General features: G+C 41.1%; 1 long non-coding RNA gene across 1 annotated transcript in view; it reads left to right on the top strand.

Annotated features, from left to right (window-relative positions):
* LOC110196547 (uncharacterized) overlaps positions 1-15,982 on the top strand; it is a 38,239-nt gene extending 22,257 nt beyond the window's left edge. Inside the window, exons 6-7 of the long non-coding RNA XR_002321258.2 lie at positions 12,015-12,161; positions 15,448-15,982. This is a non-coding gene — a long non-coding RNA (uncharacterized LOC110196547). The remainder of the gene's footprint in view (positions 1-12,014; positions 12,162-15,447) is intronic.
* Positions 15,983-16,587: the final 605 nt, after the last annotated feature.

Consider the following 16,587-nt stretch of genomic DNA (forward strand, 5'->3'; position numbering starts at 1 on the left):
CTATAGGCACTGATCTCATGAAATTCCTGGGAAATCCATAAAAAGCCTTCATTCTCCTTTATATTGGTGATCAGGGAGGGAAAGGAAGGCTCTATCATGACTCTTAACAATTTTTAAAGAGGAAAAAATATCAAGACAGAAGATACAAAAAGTTTTGGTTTTTAAGGGTTACCTAATTTACATGTAAACAGTCCCCCTGCTTTTTTTTTTTTCCTTTGGTGAGGCAGTCGGGGTTAAGTGACTTGCCCAGGGTGATACAACTAGTAAGTATCAAGTGTCTGAGGTCAGATTTGAATTCAGGTCCTCTTGATTCCAAGGCTGGAACTCTATCCACTGCACCACTTAGCTGCCCGTGTGTGTGTGTGGGTGGGGGGTGGTGGTGGTGGTGGTTTTTATTTTGGAGGCAATAGGGGTTAAATGACTTGCCGAGGGTCATGAAGCTAGCTAGTAAGTGTTTGAGGCCAGATTTGAAGTCACGCCCTGCTGCCCACAGGGCTGGTGCTCTGGCCACTGTGCCACCTAGCTGCCCCATAAGCAGTCCTTTTGCCCTCTCCATCCTTCCCCTCCCTTGTCTGAATTTATGTAATTAATTCCTTTTGTAGATCAGGGAAGGTTTCATTGAGGCAAGTCACTCTATCATAATGCATTGTATGAATTTTGGAACAACTATTAAAAACAAACCAAAACAAATGTACAATCAGAATCCTGAAGACAGACTGTGGAATTTTGGGGATGTTTGCTTCCAACATACTTTTAGACTCATTATTACCTTTACCACTCCAGTTTTAAAATTCTGAGTCAAGCACCCAAAAAACACACAATCTTGTCTACGCCAGTCTTATCTCTTTTGGGGACAATTATCATGTCACACTCTTTGCCTCCCCTCCAAAAAAAAAATCATTTGCAATGGACAATGAAGAGCTCAGATTTCTCTACTTCTGGTTCCTGGGCCACATCTACTGGAAGATAGACAGGAAGGCCAGGATGGAGACTACAGTTTAAAGCAGAGGACATTTTGTCAGGTGGGGCAGTGATCTTGATTTCCATAGTGCTAGAGGTCAGGGCTGTGATCTCTTTCAGGATCCTGTCAGCAATGCCTGGTTACTTGGTGGTACCACCAGAAAATATGGTATTGGTTTACAGATCCTTACGGATGTCAACATCACTTTCCATGATTAGGTTGAAGATAATTTCATGGATACTCCATGATTCCACACTGAAGAAAGAAGGTTGGAAGAGAGTGCCTGACCAACTAATTATCAGTGATCTCATAGCTCTTTTCTGGAGAAGAGCTAGATGCAGCAATGACCATTTCCTGCTCAAGGTCTAGGACAGTGGGGCAGTTTCTCTCAGGTGTCACAGTTTCTTTCTCCACTCTGAGAGTGAAGCTATAGGTTTTCTCAGTCCGGATCTTCGTGAGGTAGTCTGTCAGGTCATAGCCGTATCCAGATGGAGAATGGCACTGGGAAGGAAGGGTGTAACTGCATATTTGGGCACAGTGCAGATTAGACCGCCTTCACCAGAGTCCATCTAGAGGTATACAGAAACAGCACAGCCTGCATTGGCAATGTATGTGGCTGGGCTGGTGAAGGTCTCTAAAGTGATCTGTGTCATCTTTCTTTTATCTTGAGTGTCAGGGATGAAACTTGGGGTGGAGTGTAGGGGTAGTGTGGCACGGTGGCAGCTTCTCTCAACAAATCCAGTTTTGCACATTCTGGAGCCATGATGAGCAATGATGAGGACAGCTAGTTTTGAAATGGTAAGTGTACAAATACAAAGAGGAGGCCATGCAACCCTTGGAGGCCCAGGGGAGGGGGCACTGGTATAGCTCACACAGGAGGAGCTCAAGGCTCAATTGACTGGTTTCTTATTCTGCACAGGCATCACAGTTGAAACCTGCTAAGGTCAGTCAGGGAGCGGAGGAACTCAGCCTCTAGGAGCCAGTGCAAACTCAACCACAGGAACCATTCTAATTTCCTTTCTTCATTTGTTGTAAATACTTTGGCATGTTGATACTGTCTTTCATTTTCCACTTTGTTTAATCAAATTATCTATTGGTTACCTGTTTTATTAGCTTTCTAAAAGACAATTCTTAGTTATTTATTTATTTAATAATTCTCTTTCAGTTTTATGTAGTTTCTTTGATTTTCAGAGTTTCTGTTTTGCTATTTAACTGAGGTTTGAAAATTTCTCGGTTTTCAAAGTTTTTAGTTGCACATCCAGTTTGTTTTGTTCTTTTATTGATCAAGGTGTTTGGAGATGGATAAATTTTCCTTTAAGGACTACTTTGGCTGTATCCTACAAATTTTGGTAATTTTTTTTCATTGTTTTTGTTATCTTTAATGACATTATTGATTGTTTCTATCATGTTCCTTTGACACACCCATTTGTTTAACTAGATTTTATTTTTTTTATCCATCTCCTGTCTCCTTCCTCCCCATGGAAGAAAAGAAAAACAAGCCAAGCAAATTTCCACATAAGCTATGTCCAAAATAACATATGTTTCATTCTGCATCCTGAGTCTATCACCTCTCTGTCAGGAAATAGGTAGCATGTTTCATTCTGGGTCTCCTGGAATCATGGTTGGTTGTTGTGTTGATCAGAGTTCTTAATTCTTTCAGAATTGTTTGTCATTGTATAAGTTGTTCTCCTGGTTCTGTTCACTCTGTACCAGTTCTTACATGTCGTTGCAGGTTTCTCTGAAATTGTCCTTTTCACCCTTGCTTTTGGCACAATAGTATTCCATTATGTTCTTCTCACACTATAATATGTTCAGCCATTCACCAATTGACAAACACCCCCTTAGTTTCTAGTTCCTTGTCATTCTCCTCTCCCTTACCCACCCAAAACACAAAGCTGATAGAAATATTATTTTTGTACAAAAGGGCCCTTTTTCCTCTTATTTGATCTCTTTGGAGTATAGGTCTAATAGTGGTACCTCTGAGTCACAGGTAATGCAAGATTCAGTCACTTTTTTATTATAGTTCCAAATTGCTTTCCAGATTCCAGAAAGGAATTGCTTTCCACCAACAGTGCATCAGTGTACATGTTTTCCCACAGCCACTCTGACATTTGCCATTTTCTTTTTTATTAACTTTTTGATGAGTGTGAGGTGAAATCTCAGAGTTCACTTAATTTCTTTGCATTTCTCTCTTGGAGCATTTTTTCATATGACTGTTAGCTTGGATTCTTCCTCTGAAAAATGCTTAGTCATATCCTTTTATCCGTTTGTCAGTTGGGGAATGGCTCTTATGTATATAAATTTGCTTATATATGTAACATATCTTGAAAATTAGACCTTTATTAGAGAAATTTGCTGCACAGATTTTTTTTTCCCCAGTTACCTGTTTCCCTTCTAATTTTAGCTACATTGATTCCATAGGTTCAAAAACGTTTTAATTTTATGTAATCAGAATTGTCCAGCTTATCTTCTGGGATCCTTTCTACCTTTCGTTTGGTCATGAACTATTCCCCTGTTCATAGGTCTGAAAGGTAATTCTCCTGTTCCTCTAATTTGTTCATAATGCTATTCTTTATGTCTAATTCTGCTCATGTCTTCTCTCTAGGTTTTCATGATCCTGCTTTCTCCTGGTTCTCCTCTTAACTGTCTGACCTCAGTTACCTTTGCTGGATCTTTATCCAGGTCAAGTCTGCTAACCATGGGTGTTTTCCAAAGCTCTGTCTACCCTTCTTTTCTCTGTCTGTACTCAAACTCTCAGATCACTTTACCCATCCTTAAACTTCTCTGCTGAGCTCCATTCTCACATCTCCAGCTGTCTATTGGACATCTTGAACTGGATGTTCCATTAACATCTTAACCTCAGTGTGTATGAAACTGAACTCATTATTGTTCTCCATAAATCTTCCCCTCTTCCTAACTTCCCTGTTACTGTTGAGAGCGCTACCATCTTTCCAGTCACCCAGGCTTGCAGTCTGTGTCATCCTTGACTCCTGACTATCTTTCACTTCCTCCCCATCCCCACTCTCCACACCTGTCCCCCATATCCAATCTTTTGCCAAGACCTGTCAGTTGTACCTTGGCAATATCTTTGACATGTGTCTCCTTCACTCCTGTGACCCTACTCCCACCCTGGTGTGGGACCACATCACCCCATGTCTGGAGTATGTCAGTAGCCTGCTGGTATGTCTGCCTGCCACACTTCTTTCTCCACTCCAGTCCACCTACCGGTGGATCCTTGCATATTGCTGCAATATGTCGTATTACGTGTTTCACACACAATAAGGTAAGTGTTCAGTGTTGATATGTATACAGGCATACAGTTTTTGTTATATACTGCTGCTGTGTGCTTCTCTGACATATACTCCTGTTCTATGTGTGTGTGCGCAGTGTTCGCTCTTCATCACTGACATGGATGCTGTACCCCTGCAGCGAATTTTTTGATTCTGGAGAAGGAAAGCACATAGAGGCCTAGATGGCCCAGAGTTTTGAGTTGTCTTGGCCACATATTCCCTACACATATGCCTCAGTACCATTGTACTTTAAGTTTGTGTCTGATCTCTTCCAACCTCTGACTCCTCTCTGCCTCTTTGTAGGAGAGTGTGACCCAGGATTGGGGATGAAATGCTTTGTAACCCTCCTCCTCCATTGTTGTTGAGTTGTGTCCAACTCTTCATGATCCCATCTTGAGGTACTACTAATTCTTTACAGATTTCTGGGAGGAAGGACACCCAACCCTGAAAATCAGGGTTCTGTTGATGGAGCTGCTATTATGAGTCCATTCCAATGTTCAGTACCAAGGCCAGCCGCTTGAGAATGATTTTGGAGACAGAAAACCTCCGGGTGACAGCAGATCCAGTGTCTTAGCTGTCCTGTGGTAAAGTCAGAGGCAGTGATGCAAGGGAGCCCATAAGGAGGAAGCAGACTTAACTGGCACTGCAGTGCCATATCCTGAAATGAATATCAGTTACAGTAAGGAGAACCTTCTTACCTAGAGGTTGGAGAAGAGGGCCAATAGAGCATTTTTGCCAGTCAGAGGCATGTCAAGGACCATGTGGGATCATACCATACCAGTCTTTCAGAGGTGGATGCTCTGATTGATACTAGGAGGAGAATCATTGAACAGAAGTAGATGCCTCATCCATATTTGAGGGGATCATACGGTCCTGTGCCCACCACAGCCTGGCATCATAGCTCCCATAGCCAAAATGATGTTGGACCCCATCCCCAACACATTACAGGTGCTTAGTAAGTGTTTTTTGCCTGCCTGCTTGTTCTCCATCCTGTCATCCCTAGAAGAGCCTCAGCTTGACTAGTCAGTTCACTTGAGGGTGGTTGGTATTTCTGATATGCCCTAATATTCCCAACATACAACACCACAATGGGGTATACATCAGCCAAATTAGTGCTGACCCCAAAGAGGAGAGCTCTTGATTGTCCAGTTCTCTTCTTTCCAAACCACTTAGCTAGCTCCATAGCCACTGCCCATGAATCACTATAGACGAAGACCTTGCCCTTCAAAGCTTATTCACATGCCACCTATTGGGAAGACTTGCCTGGATCCCATCCCTCAAGTTATCCCCCATTGCTGGATGAATAGTTGCCAACATCCAGTTAACCATGCTGAGCTGCCAGTGAAGCAGGAGAAGTGGGGTTCCTCAAGGGAGGCAAGGAAAGAGAGACAGACTACTTCACATCACTCAGTTTGGAGTGGATGTCTCTGGACCAAGGCTGACCCTGTGTTAACCATTTAATTAACCAGGCCTGCTTCAGTGATGGGCCAGTAACTGTTTTTCTTTTTTCTTTTTTTTTAATGCAGTTAAAAAATTGTTTTTTTCAAATAAGTTTATATTGAATTATTTTATATCATCATAGTTTTTACCAGTATTTCTTCCTTTTTCCCTCACAGAAAGCCATCCTGTAATTTTTGTTTATTTGTTTGTTTTGTTTTTTGGATAGGCAGTGGGGTTAAGTGACTTGCCCAGGGTCACACAGCTAGTAAGTGTTATGTGTCTGAGGTCGGATTTGAACTCAGGTCCTCCTGAATCCAGGGCTGGTGCTCTATCCATTGTGCCACCTAGCTGCCCTGTAATATTTTTTTAAAGACAAAAAAGGAAAAAGTCAACACAACTTATTAATACGTTGAAAAAGGCCAAAAACCTGTAATGTGCAATGCTTGTGGACCTCCCCCCTCCACAAAGGAGTGGTAGAGAGTGTCCTCGTACATCTTTTTGAGCCTGTGCATCATCTTCATAATTTTGCAACATGCACTTTTGATTTTCATATGTGTGGTTCTTTCCATTTACATTGTTGTAGTCATCGTGTATATTGTTATCTTGGTCTGCTTACTTTCCGTCATTTTGTGTAGATCTTTCTGTTGCTTCCCTCTATTCATTACAGTCATTTTATTTGGGAGGGGGTTTAAATTATTTGCCTTTTTAAAAATATTTAACCACTTTTTTTTTTTAAACATTTCCTGGGGTTAAAATTTTTTTTTTAAATTTCTGAGTCCCATATTTTATTCTTCCCACCCTCTCCTTACCCATTCCTGAGATGGTAAGCAATCTGATATAGGCTGTACATGTGGAAATGTTTTATGATGGCACATTAGTCATTTTGTAGAAGGAAACATGAACCAAAGAATAAAAGAGGAAAGTGAAAAATTGTATGCTTCAGTCTGCATTCAGACACCATCAATTCTTTCTCTGGAGGCAGATAGCGTTTCTCATTATGAGTTCTTTGGGATGGTCTTGGATCATTGTGTTGCTGAGAATAGATAAGTCATTCACAGTAGATCATTGTACACTGTTGCTGTTACTGTGTACGATGTTCTCCTGGTTCTGCTTACTTTACTCTGCATCAGTTCATGGAAGTCTTTCTAGGTTTTTCTCAAATCATCCTGCTCTTTTTTTTTTTTTTTTGGTGAGGCAATTGGGGTTAAGTGACTTGCCCAGAGTCACACAGCTAGTGAGTGAATGTGTCTGAGGCCAGATTTGAACTTGGGTCCTCCTGACTCCAGGGCTGGTTCTGTATCCACTGTGCCACCTAGCTGCCCCCATGCTAATCATTTCTTACAGCACAATAGCAGTTCATTATATTCATATACTACAACTTGTTCAGCCATTCCCCAGTTGATGGGCATCCCTCAATTTCCAATTTTTGGAAATTGCTCAAAAAGAGCTGCTATAAATATTTTTGTACAAATAGGTCCTTCCCCTCCGTCTTTTTTTTTTTTTGTCTCTTTGGGATATAGACCTGTAGTGGCATTGGTGGATCAAAGAGTATGCACAGTTTGATTGCCCTTTAGGCATAGTTCTAAATTGCTCTCTAGAATGGTTGGATCAGTTCACAACTCCACCAACAATGCATTAGTGTCCCAATTTTCTCACATTCCCTCCATCATTTATTATTTTCCTTTTTGTATTATTAACCAGTCTGATAGGTATGAGGTGGTACCTCAAAGTTTTTTTGAATTTTAATTTCTCTAATCATTAGTGATTTTAGAGCATTTTTTCATGTGACTATAGATAACTGATTTCTTTATGTGAGAACTGCCTGTTCATATCCTTTGACCATTGTCAATTGGGAAATGACATTCATTTCTTACAGCATGGTAATATGCCATTATCTTTATATACCACAATTTGTTTAGCCATTCTCCCATTGATGGGGATCTACTTTTGTTTCCAGTTCTTTGCTATTATAAAAAGTCCTGCTATGGATATATTGATGTATATGAGGACTTTCTTATCAATGGCTTTGTTAGTACATAAGCCCGTATTTTCCTTAGGGTATGAGCCTAGCTTATTTTTGTCTTTGTAAAGGGTTTGGACATTTTAGTCATTTTATTGCATAATTTCAAATTTTTTTTCAGAATGCTTGTATGTATTCACAGTTCCACCAACAATGTACCTGTCTTCCCACAACCCCTCCAACATCGACTATTGCCATCCTTTTTCATCTTTGTTGATTTGTAGGGTATGAGGTAAAGCCGCAGGGTTATATTGATTTGTATTTCTCTTATTATTAATGATGTATACATTTTTTCGTATGGTGGCGAATAGTTAGTAATTTTTCTTTGGAGAACTATCTAATCATGTCCTTTGACCACTTATCTTTTGGGGGATGTCTGTTGGTCTTATATTTGTTAATTGTTCATGTCTCTTGGATAACAAGCCCTTTACTGAAAAATATGACAGAATTTTTTTTCCCTATTCCCTTCCCTTCTTATCCTAGGTCACTGCACTGCTGTCTGCCTGAGTTTCCTCATCCGTAACATGGGGGTAACAGTACTTTCCCTCCAGTGTTGTGAGGATCAAATGAGATATTTGTAAAATGCTTAGCAGTGCCTCGCACGTAGTAGGTGTCATGTAAATGATTATTCCTTTCTCTTCATCATGCCCATTCCCACAGTATATTTAAACTGATTATACAAAAGCAGCTTGATTGTACAGTAGATAGAGTGCTGACTTTGGAGTCAGGAAGACTTAAGTTCAAATCCTGCATGTTACTAACTGTGTGACCTTGAGCAAGTCACTTAAGCTCTTTTGATTTGTTTACTTATTTGGTTTTTTTGTTTTCCTTTTGTTTTGGTTTTTTTTTGGTGAGGCAATTGGCATTAAGTGACTTGCCCAGGCTCACACAGCTAGTCAGTGTCAAGTGTCTGAGGTCAGATTTGAACTCAGGTCCTCCTGACTCTAAGGCTGGAGCTTTATTCACTGTGTCACCTAGCTGTTCTCCCCTCCCCCCTTTTACTTATTTGTAAAAGGGGTTCATAGCACCTACCTTCTTAAAGAGATGTTGTTAGGATCAAATGACATAATATATGTAAAGTGCTTTGCAAATATTAAAGTACTATATAAATGCTAATTATTATTGTTAGCCACCACAGCTGTGACATAGACAGGGAATCTTCTACCCATTTCTACTTGAGCAGTAATACTGCTTACTTTGGTAGGCCTGTTTCCAAAATTCCCAGTAGAAACTGGGGTTCCTCACTGGAATCATCTAGAGTCCCCAGTATAGCAGTTATTTCACCACCAGTGTATCTAGCAGCCGCGTATATTCATATATTTGATGGTTCCCATTTGACCCCTTGCCCCCTTCCAAGCCATTGTCACTTGGGCAGTGGTTGTAACCACTGGTCCTGCAGTTAGAATAGTCTGAGCTTCAGGGGAAACTTGGCTCTTGTTCTAGGACAGGGGCTCTTAGCCTGGGGTCTGTGAACTATTTTTAAAAATTTTTATTAGGGGGCAGCTAGGTGGTACAATGGATAGAGCACCGGCCCTGAAGTCAGGAGGACCTGAGTTCAAATCCGGCCTCAGACCAAACACTTGACACTAGCTGTGTGACCCTGGGCAAGTCACTTAACCCCAATTGCCTAAAAGTAAAAAAAAAATTTTTTTAATAATTTTTTTTTATATTTCAGTATGATTTGTTTCCCATGAAATCCTATATATTTTAGGCATTTAAAAACAGTCCAAGAAAGCTTCCATAGGTCTCACCAGACTGCCAAAAAATGGTCCAAGACACAAAGCATGTTAAGAGCCCTTGCTCCAAGTCCTTAAAGTCTGCATACAAGGCTTAGGTAGCTTGTAATGGCCAGGTAAGGTGGGGACTTTCAGGGATGTCCTAAGTTTGGGCCATACAAAAGCACCCTGATGTCAGATATCGTGGTATAATTTTACTAAAATAGGCTGATGATCACTCATCTTTCTTAAAACCATGTTTCAAGGGTTGCATTCAAAACTCCTTATGGGAGATGGTATCATCACAGCTCATCTAGTAAGATGACAGGCACAGAGCCTCCTCCCATCATCCCCTGAGCACCTATTTGTGTGAGGAACCATATTTTCCTAGAAAACCACTGGAGCTGTCTAGTCACCTGTCTGGATATCATGAGTTGCTCTGCCCAGGTCTGTCTGGAGGTGTGATGGCCCATAGCTAAAGTATAATGCCATTCATGTGGCCTCCACCCAGAATGTGAAATCTAGTTGCCTCAGACACAGGCTGGTCATAGGGTGGGTAGAGGAGGTGGGGTGAGGTATGAGGTAAGTTTACGAGACCCATCTCTTTAGGAACTTTCCCACCTCCCTTGCTGACCCCACTAGGAAACTACCTAAAGATGGAATTCATCTTTATTGGGCCACATATGCAGAACTCCTCATCTTTGCCACCTGAAAAGGATGAAGGGTAATTGCTATCTAGGGCCTCTAACTGATTTAACTGAGTTTCCCCAAGGGAATTTATCTGTGAAGCCTTGCAAACTGATGATACTCTGCAGCTGGGATTACATGTTACCTCCATTAGACCACACCCTCAATAACACCCTCGCTAATACCCTCAATAATGATTTGTTAGGTTGCTGTTTAAGCTTCTGCAAATTCCCAGGTTTGTGGTGGTAAAAGCCCACCCACTATCTGATCCCTCTGTAGAGGAAATCCCACTCCAGGAGGTTGTGATAGGTTAAGCTTGGCTTTCTTACTATGTGCAACAGTTCCAAATTCTCATCCTTACTGTGGCTTTGGTTTTCTTCCCTAACGATAACCCTAATATCAGCAAGATTTGACCCTTTCTGGTGGGACCTCTGAGTCAGAAGCCTCATTTCTCACCTGCAACCTATCAATCCTATTCCTTCCCCTTCATATGTATTGCTCTTTTCACCTGAGTTGTTACCAGTGCCATTTACTGCCTCTTTGCCTTCAAGGCATGAGCCTTAAAAACCAAAAGTGGATTCCTATCTATCTCTTATTACTGAACAAGCAGACAGTTTGTTTTCATTTTCCTTATGTTGTTGATCCAGCTTTTCTAAAATCATTGGCAAGAGTCAGGGCATATTGGATTTCAAAATATTTTTACTCTCCTTGTCAAACTTCTTAAATACCCATTGGACTAATATTATAGGGTCAGTGAGAGTCACCTTATCCTACCTATTAAGAGGGCTTCTCATGTAGGCCTGACTAGCAGTGCTGCAGATGTGGAATACCAGAGTCGTGTGGTCATCCAATCTGAGACTACCTTTTTTCTGGCATGGCCCTTCCTCCACTTCAGCCATGAGAACCTCAAAATCATTGCCATCTAACCCTGCTGACTACTGTTGTGGGCCAAACAGATCAGGACAGTCCAGTGATTTAGGCTTGGGATTGGATCACAGTGAAATACTTGTGGACCATAAAATGCAATAAAAATAACTTATAATAAAAAGGACATACTTTAATAAGAACAGATGCTCCCCTCCTCCCACTTCTACATTCACCAGGGCAGTAGCATTAGGTCAGAAAGATGTCCAATAGGTCAGTAGGCATTCTACCAAACCTCTTGAGCTCTAACCTCAAATAGACTGGGTTTTTATACCTACAGTTCTCTGGACCAAACAAGTCTCAAGGACAGCTTCCTTGATGGAAAACCATCATAGCCCACGTAAATTAAATATTGTTTCTACTGTAAATAATGTCCTATCCTTTCACTATCCTAGTTATTTCCCTGAGTGTGCCCTGGTTTGTCTGTGTTTTTCCTAAAGTGCCCATAACTGGTCAGAGCAATCTAGAGACCAGCAGAGTCAGTCACTTCAGTGGGAAGAACGTGGACTTCAATGTGAATGTCTCATATGGAAATTGTCAACAGATAAAATATGGATTAAAAAAGAGATGAGGGGAATATGCCTATTAAAAATTTATTTTTTTCCAGTTACAGGTAAAAACAATTTTTAACATTTCTTTTTTAAAATTTTGAATTCCAAATTCCTTCTTACCTCATTGGGAAGGCAAAATATGCTTTAGGCCTTGTTTCTGATTTTAGCTATCGGTAGCCAGCCAAAAGGTTCAAATGTTGTTGTTGAAGTCAAGATGACCTGGATTCAGATGCTGCTTTGAATTGTGTGACCCTGGCAAGTTATTTAAAGTTCTCTCAATCTTAGTTTCTTAATATATGAAATGGGAATAGTACCACCTACCTTACAGGGTTGTAAGGATCAAATGAGACAGTGCATGTACAATGCTTTGCAAGTCTTCTAAGGTTTATATTGATGTCATCTCTTTATGTTTTTATTCCCATCCAGGCTCCCGCACCCAACCACCTGGCCACCAGGTCTGGAACAAGACCAAAATCAAGGCCCAGACACAGGCCTCTTGCCATTTGCCTTCCCAGCCTTGCCCCTCACCACCAAGTTCTGCCCAGACTACGAGACCTGATGCCCCACCCCCAGGTAATCAGTTCCACATTGGAGCTGGCCTTGAGGCAGAACTGCCCTTGCTGATGATTGGAGGGTGAATAAATCAACTAGACCTCCCTAGAACACAAATAACACAGGCCTCCTCCCATCTGGCCTCAGACCTCTTGCCATCTGGCCTCCTCTGCTTATTGTTCAGGCAATGTTAATCCCGATATACTCTTGAGTTGAGGCCAGAGTCTCAGCTGCCATTGTTTCTGGGAAGGGTGTGACAATCTACTGTTCCATGACTACTGAACTGTCTTCTAGTCAGATTCTTTGTAACTTTGCCCTAACTTTCCATTGTGTTCTAAAGGTAACAAGCTACTCTTCATGTTAGACCTTTTCTCTCATACTCTGTCCATATTCTTTCAGTCGCAAAATCCTGGCTTTCCCTAGGAGACATTGTGTCTGTGGCCAACATCTTCAGTACTGAGTGTACCTTCTCCAATGTCTTTGACACACTAGGCCAGAAAAGGCATTCGGCATGATGTTGTTCCTTATCACCACTTCCAGACATTCCTTTGAGGTTGCTCTGTGCAGACCGATCACCTTATTTAGATCCCAGTTGCAGTTATCTACCCACTTCCAGGTTATCCTCCTTTCTTAAGGAGTTTCATATCCGACTTACAGATTTCCTCTCTAGCCCAACCTCTGTCCTTAATGTTGGGGGACTTTAGTTTACATGTTGTTACCTGTTCAAATGCCCTTGCTTTCTGGTTTATCAGTCACCTTTATTCCCAAGATCTATGCTTTCATTCCATCTCAGCCACATATAAGAATGGTCATTTCACTGATCTTGTCATCACTCATAAGTGTTCACCTCTTTAAACTATAACTCAGAAATTCCTCTCTTGGACTATAATCTCCTGATTTCCATCTCCTTACTGTTTGTTACCCTTGCTGAACCTATTTTCCTTCTTCAGTGTAACTTTCGGTCACTCTACCCCTTCCTGCTTTACCAGGCTATTGCTCCTGACTCTGGCCTTTCTTCCCTTCAAACTCTTTGACCCTGTTGTTAACTAGTCCAACTTTACAATGTCTTCTACTCTTGATTGCATTGTCAGACCAGTGTCCTACCATTATCACAGCAACCCAGGGAGGAGAGAGGAGAGATTGGACAACAGTGTCACATACTGCAGGGAAATCAAAAAAGATGAGGAATGAGAAATGGTTTAGCAGTAAAGAGCCATAGTGACCTTGGCAGGAACAGTTTTAGTCACAGTTGTGAAGACAAGCCAGAATGCAAAGGATTGAAAAGTGAGAAGATGAGAAAATAAAGGCAATAAGTGTAGAAAGCTTTTTCTAGGCTCATCCCTTTCTAAACCCCCAACCACGAGTTTGTCTCACCATCAGTCTTCTCTATTCTTGGTCCTGTGCTGCTTAGTACTATGGGAAGAAGTCACAAATTGACTGGATCCACTTCAGATTTGTTTTCTAATCTCATTAAGGCTCTCACTGCAATTGACAATCCTTTTGCTCTTTCTGGATTAACCAATTCACAGCCTCTGTTTCAAATCCTCTATTCTTCCTTTTTTTTGGGGGGGCGGGGCTAGGCAGTTGGGGTTAAGGACTTGCTCAGGGTCATACAGCTAGTAAGTATCAAATGTCTGGTCTGAGACTGGATTTGAACTCAGGTCCTCCTGACTCCAAGGCCTGGTGCTTTATCCACTGCAGCACACCTAGCTGCCCCTCTGTTCTTCCTTTAAGGTACCTTCACATTCTTCCTCCCTTCTCCCTGCCTCAACAGAAGAGCTGCTTTCCTACTAGAAAAAATTGAGGCCATCCATTATGTGCTTCCTCTTTTCCCCAAGTCTACACTTCAGATTCCTTCAATATCACATCCCTCTATTCTTTCCTTTTCTCCAGGCTCTGATGAATAGGTGACCCTTTTGCCAAAGCCAGCCTCTCTTCTTATGCATTTGATCCCATCTTCTTATATTTTCCTCTGTGAGCTTGCCCTTGACTCCTGTGTTTGTACTACCTTCACCTAATCACCACCCCCACCCCCTTTAGAATGTAAGTATTATTCTTTCCTCCCTCTCACTGGGTGTGACCGCTCTCTACATCTTGCAGAAGAATCTTAGTGATCATACATTCATAGAAGGAAACAGGGGAAAGGCAACAGGACAGGTGCTGGTTTTTTTTTTTATTAATTTATATTGATTGATCAATAATCACTTCCATAAACTTTTGAGTTTAAAATTTTTCTCCCCTTTCCTCCCCACCACCGTCCCCAGGATGGCGCACAATCTGATACAGGCTATACATAAATGTATTTTCACATTAGTGATGTTGTGAGTAAGAATTAGAACCAATAGGAGGAACCACCAGAAAGAGGAAACAAAAGTCAACAGAAAAGAAAAAAAATAGCAAACCACATGCTTCAATCTGCATTCAAACTCCATAGTTCTTTCTCTGGATGTGGATAGCATTTTCCATCACAAGACCTTTGGAGATGTCTTAGAGCCTTGTATTGCTTGGGAAGGGTTAAGTTTATCAGTGTTAGTCATTGAACAACGTGGCTGTTATTGTGTACAATGTTCTCTTGGTTCTGCTCACTTCACTCAGCATCAGACCATATAAGTCTTTCCAGGTTTTTCTGAAACCGTCCTGCTCATCATTTCTTATACGACAATGGTATCTTATCACCATCATATACCACAACGTGTTCAGCCATTCCCCAATGGATGAGCATTCCCTCAATTTCCAACTCTTTGTCACCACAAAAAGAGCTGCTATGAATATTTTTGTACATGTGGGTCCTTTTCCCATTTGTTTGATCTCTTTGGGATACAGCCCTGGAAGTGCTATGGCTGTGATCAGGTGCTATTTTCAAAGGCTGCTGTTTTAGGATGGGGAGCTAAAAGGACTAGATCCATGTGACTTGATCTTTTTCTACTTTTCAGAAGTTTATCAAATATAACAAGTTTCTCTTATAGCTCCTGAGCCCTCATTCAAGAAAGACTCCTGATGATTTATATACTTTTGTCTGTTTACATTGTTTCATTGTTTTTAGTTATACCCGCACTCCACTCTACCTTCCCTTGTAAGAAAGCAAAACAGTTAAGTAAAACCAACTGACATAACAACTGCGTTTGACACAGTATGCAACACTTTACACTCACAGTCCTCTGCCTCTGCAACAAAAGGAGGATAGTGCATTCCCTCATTTTTTAGGACTAAGATTGGTCACTGTGCTTACATAGCATTAAGTTTTGTTTTAGCATTTTTGTTTACATTATTATAGTTGTGTGTATTTTTTTTTTGTCTCTTTTTGCAGAAACAGACAGATCAGAACACTTATGGCCACATCAACCTTTATCAAGTTGACATTCAAATGAATTAAACAGAAATTAAAGATGTAACTTCAAAGAACAGAGATAGGCTTTAGAATAGAAAGTCACATCCTGAGAGGGGGAGAGAGACACTGAGAGAGAATTAGAGGGGTATCATGTCCCTCATCCTTGGCAAGCTCAAGCGTCGGTAGCCTAGCTTGCCTCATCCTTAGATGGTGTCTGTGTGATTTAGATCTCCCCCCACAACCCATCACATTGGGACAGTGGCAGTGGGTGCTCCCTGTGTCTCTCCCTTATATTGTCCCTTGCATCTTTTTCCCACCCTTGTGTCCTAGGGCTATTGCATCACTCTAAATCTCTCTCAAAGCTAGGAGGAAAAAAGGCACTACTTTTAAGACACAACTCTTCATTCTGCGGATTCTGACAGGCCGAAGAGTTTTTGATTCCTCAGCATTCATTACTCCATTTCAGAGATGCACCCAGTCACATCCATAAAGCATTTTGCCAAACTGGAAGCCATTATTATGTCCTTGTTGTCGTCTTTGTTGTGCTTATTTCAGTCTATGTCGGTTCATCCAAGTCTTCCCACATATCCCTGAATTCCTCATAAATTGTCATTTTTCTTCTCAATCATATTACATTTCTGTACCATAGTTTTTTTCAGCGTTTCATTACAAGTGTGATCTTCATTTCAGAGAGAAGGTAGCTAAAGCCCAGAGATTGAAACTAATTTGCCCATAATCACCCAGCTAGTAAGTGTCAGAGGTGGAACTTGAACCCAGATTTTGTTGACTATGAGCCTAGCACTCTTTCTACTCACACTGACATTTCTGCCATGTCTCAAATCATGTTGTCCTTTTTAATGGGGATTATATGATCTTCAGACATACAAGCTAAGAAGAACCTCAGAGACCATCTAGTCCAATCCTTTTATTTTAAAAAAAGTTTTATTGATTCCTTTTCTTTTTATATGACACAGTAATGTTCCATTACATTCATATATCAGCATTGGTTCAACCATCCTTCAGTCATTGGACGCCTGGTATGGGGTTGGGTTTTTTTTTGGTTTGTTTTTTTGCTCTGACAAAAAGTGTTCCTATGAATATTTGTGTGTGTGTGTGTAT

Source organism: Phascolarctos cinereus, unplaced genomic scaffold (assembly GCF_003287225.1).
Source record: "Phascolarctos cinereus isolate Bilbo 61053 unplaced genomic scaffold, phaCin_HiC Scaffold_8;HRSCAF=390, whole genome shotgun sequence".
In the NCBI taxonomy this organism is placed as follows: Eukaryota; Metazoa; Chordata; class Mammalia; order Diprotodontia; family Phascolarctidae; genus Phascolarctos; species Phascolarctos cinereus.